Consider the following 4,822-nt stretch of genomic DNA (forward strand, 5'->3'; position numbering starts at 1 on the left):
GATTAAATGACATAAAGAGATATGAACCAATTACAAAATATAGATCTTATACAGATTCTGATTCAAACAAATTGCAAAAAGAAAAAAGAATTATAACAATAGGCACAATTGGAAATTTAAATACTGATTGGATATCTGTATATTAATTTTTTAGGTATAATGGTATAATGTTAGAGTTATTTCTTTTAAGAGTTTTTATCTTTTAGAGATACATNCCTGAGCTGAAGTCGGATGCTTAACTGAACCACCCAGGGGCCCTGACACTTTCTGCAAGAACAAATTTTAAAAAATGGAATAGAGAACAAGGAAAATCTAGAAAATTAAAAATGGCGGTAAAGGGGCACCTGGATGGTTCAGTTGGTTAAGCATCCAAGTCTTGATTTCAGCTCAGGTCACGACCTCATGGTTCGTGGATTCGAGCCCCATGTCAGGCTCTGCACCAACAGTGTGTAACCTGTTTGGGATTCTCTCTCTCCCTCTTTCTCTGCCCCTCCCCCATTCCTGCTTGCTCTTGCTCTCTCTCTCACAAAATAAAAACAAACAAAAATGATGGTAGAAACAAAAAGGTCAATAGAAAGGTTGAAAGATAGTTGATAATATTTCCTAGAAAATAGAGAAAAAGGACAAAACTGGGAAACAGGAGGGAAAAAAATTAAGAAATGATCCAGGAGGTCCAACATATTCAAAGAGAAGCAGTTACAAAATGGGGAAGAAATGACAAAATACTTTGCCAAAACTGAAGAAACGAGTTTCTAGAATAAAACAGTCCACCCTATACCTGGTATGATGAATTTTAAAAGTCCACACTAAAGAAATACCACTGTACAAGTTCCAGAACAGTAGGGATAAAGAATAGAGTGATTCTAAAGACTTCCAAAGAGGAAAAGCTGCTTATGCACAAAGGACTGGAAGTCAGAAATGCAATAAACTTCATAACTGCAATACAGGAAACTGGAAGACAATAGAAACAATGCCTTCAAATATCTGAGGGAAAATTATTTCTCACCTAGAATTTTATACCCAGCCAAATTATAAATTAAGTGAGGGGTAGAATAAAGGCATTTTATGACATTCAAGGTCACAGAAAATTTAGCATCCATTCACCCTTTCTGAGGTAGCTATAGGAAGTTATGATGCACCCAGAATGGAAAGTAAAGTGAGAAAAAGATAGAAACAGAATTTAGAAAATGAGATCTAATACAGCAAAGATGTGAAGGAAATGTGACTCCACTATACTATCTGGCTCAGTTAGGAACAGTATGTATGTATGTTTGTTCGTTTATTTATTTATTTATAAATGTTTTATTTATTTCTGAGAGAGAGAGAGAGAGACAGACAGAGACAGTGTGGAGGAAATGTGACTCCACTATACTGTCTGGCTCAGTTAGGAACAGTATGTATGTATGTATGTATGTATGTATGCATGCATGCATGCATGTATGATTTATTTATTTATTTATAAATGTTTTATTTATTTCTGAGAGAAGGAGAGAGACAGCGTGAGCAGGGGAGGGTCAGAGAGAGAGGGAGACACAGATTCTGAAACAGGCTCCAGGCTCTGAGCTGGCTGTCAGCACAGAGCCTGACGCGGGGCTCGAACCCAAGAACCGGGAGATCATGACCTGAACCAAAGTCGGACGTTTAACCGACTGAACCACCTAGGCACCCCTAGATATTTATTTGGGGGAGTGCAGAGGGACAGAAAGAGAGGGAGAGAGTATCCCAAGCAGGTTCCACACCGTCACTGCAGAGCCCGACATGGTGCTCAAACTCACAAACCGTGAGATCAAGACCACAGCAGAAACCAAGAGTTGTACACTTCACTGACTGAACCATCCAGGTGCTCCAAGAAGTTTTTATAAAGCTGCAATAATGAAAATATTACTGGGAAGACACGAAATGGGGAATTGTGTGTGGGTGGCAGTATGAGAGAACTAAATCCTAATCTTCCATGGTAGGAAGTCAATAAATTATGTCACCAAATGAAAACAATCAAAGAATTGCAAGAGAGTACTACTGAATGTAGAGGTAAACGGCAGAAGCAGCAGTCAAGTAGACAGACGAAAGTCACTGTTCCTGAGGGTCAACAACTGGATGGGGGGGAGGATTGGTAAAGCTCTGCTATTTTATAAGATTCTACATATATATTACTTTGATAAAAATAAAAATGGAGTTTAAGAATACATGAAAAATTNTGCTATAATTTTTAAATATTCCTCCATTTTTCAGTATTTGTGATTTCTAAATTATCAACATTATAAATTAATGTTGCTGTGAGAATTGTCAAATACTTGAATTCTTTCTTTGAGATTATTTACTGACGTTAATTTAGCAGCAATAATGGCTCTTTATATTTATTACAAATCCACTTTCCAATTTATGTTGCCATCATATGAAATAGATCATTAAATTTTTTTTTTAACATTTATTCATTTTTGAGATATAGAGAGAGATACAGTGCGAGCAGGGAAGGGGCAGAGAGAAAGAGACACATACATAGAACTGAAAGCAGGCTCCACACTCTGAGCTGTCAGCACAGAGCTGGACTGGGGGGCTCAAACCCACGAACCGNATGTTGAAATCATATGAAATAACTCATTAAATTTTTTTTTTAACATTTATTCATTTTTGAGATATAGAGAGAGATACAGTGCGAGCAGGGAAGGGGCAGAGAGAAAGAGACACATACATAGAACTGAAAGCAGGCTCCACACTCTGAGCTGTCAGCACAGAGCTGGACTGGGGGGCTCAAACCCACGAACCGTGAGATCACGGCCTGAACCGAAGTTGGACACTTAATTGACTGAGCCACCCAGGCACTCCCCTGATATTCATTTTTTTACATGAATTTCTTTATTAGCAAAATGAAGATTTTTCCAAAGATTATTTTATCCTCCGGCACAAAACTTATCCTGAAATCCTTTAGGTAGAGGCTGTAATGTCACCTTTTAGGAACTCCTATTAATTATTCCTTTCACATTTATTAGTTGGAATTCTACTATAAGGAAGAGCCTTCCCTTTCTCCACATTACTTAATTTATGGATCAATTCATGAATTTTACATCATCACTATCATTAATTACTGCAATGTTCAAATTGTCCCAGATTTGGCTGTAGGGGCCCTTTACTTATTCCTTATGTTATTATTTTGTAATATTTGAAGTGAATAATTTCATGATTTCCTATTTATACTATTTTTCATTTTATGACAGCCTAAAATTTTTGAAGTGTCAATTTATTTGTGATCTGTAATTTGCTCAATATTTCTTCACAAGTTTCCTAGATGTGTTAAGTTGTAAAATTCACTTAGACTGTTCAGTTAGATTGTTAGATTTTTTTATGGCATAGAGTTTAAGTGAAGACTAATTTTTTTCTAGGTTGGTCAGGAATATTTCAAACAAAACTTGTGACATTATTTCTCATTGCTCTGTATACCTGGTTTGTCATACAACATAGCAAATACTCAAGATTTTTGTAAATATATTAAAACTTAATATGTAATACTTTTTTCATTCCAATTCACATTCAATCAATGTTTACTGAAAGCCTAAAATATGGCACTTTCATTTTTTAAAAATATATAATACTTTTGTAATGTTTTGTTCTACTGATGTGTATGCCTATATTATTCCCCCCAAAAATATAGTGAATTATTACTGTTTTAAATAAGCTTTAAACCTGACAGAGCTTATTCCTTTCCCATTCTTCTTTTTTTCAAATGTGCTTTGAGGTGTATGCTTTGTTTCAAATGAAATTTTAAATATTTAAAAGAAAATTCAATTGGAATCTTGAGAATATGGAGCTAAATGGATGGCTAGACGAACACTGGAATTCTTAATAACAGTTGGCCTTCTGCAAAAGGAATTGGGCATTTATTTCCTGATATCTTTTAAGTTTTTCAGCTTCATAGTTTACGTATGTTATGCACAACACAGATCCTGTTAAATATATGAAACCTACTTTTGTTGTTTTTGTGAATGAAGTCTCTTATGTAAGTTCCACCTATGCAGTTTTTAAAAAATTTATTGAGAGAGAGAGAGGGAGGGAGGGAGAGAATGAGACAATGAGAGGGAAAGAGGCAGAGAGAAAATCCCATGCTGATAGCATGGAACCCAAAACGGGGCTTGATCTCAGGAACCATAAGATCATGACCTGAGTTGAAATCAAGAGCCAGATACTTAACAACTGAGCCACCCAGGCACCCCCCCACNCCCAGGCGCCCCCATCTATGCAGTTTTATAACATGGGATTCATAAGCATAAAGTTATAGAAGTCCTAATATAAAGTAGGGCACTGAGGATATAATTTAATTCTCTACTCCTAGCAAAAATCTAGTCAAGTAGTGTTCCAGAGGTAGAGACTGGATAGGAAAGAAATACATTCAGGAAGACAGCAAGAAAAAGGAAGCAAAGGATGGTGTTTATAGACAAAGGTGGAATTTCTTAGAATAATGATATCCAGAGTGGGTGACTAACTGGGAAGAATAACACAAGAAATGATAAATGATCATCACAAATATTTCTTTCGGAGTATTTAAAAAACTTTAAAATTACATGTAAATTGAAGAAGAAAAAATGATGTTAGGAATCAATACAAAAAAAACTAGAGGTTATGTGGTAAAATAACCAATACTACTAAATAAAAGATTTATGTATTTTAAAAACTAAGTATAATTTCATCTAACTGACTATTTGCCTGTAAGAGTCAAACCTTACATTAGATTGTTCAAAATCTGAGGCTTAGAATAAAAACTTACTTGGAAACCAGAAGTCAACATGATGAAGTCGTTAAAATAAAACTTATTTTGCATCCAGTAAATCAG

The 4,822-nt window shown here is 35.4% G+C and overlaps 1 protein-coding gene across 1 annotated transcript in view; it reads right to left on the reverse strand.

Annotated features, from left to right (window-relative positions):
• The window catches only part of RPS6KA3 (ribosomal protein S6 kinase A3), an 89,811-nt gene that overhangs the window by 41,952 nt on the left and 43,037 nt on the right, over positions 1-4,822 (reverse strand).

This window comes from Crocuta crocuta, unplaced genomic scaffold, assembly GCF_008692635.1.
Source record: "Crocuta crocuta isolate KB4526 unplaced genomic scaffold, BGI_CrCroc_1.0 scaffold312, whole genome shotgun sequence".
Classification (NCBI taxonomy): domain Eukaryota; kingdom Metazoa; phylum Chordata; class Mammalia; order Carnivora; family Hyaenidae; genus Crocuta; species Crocuta crocuta.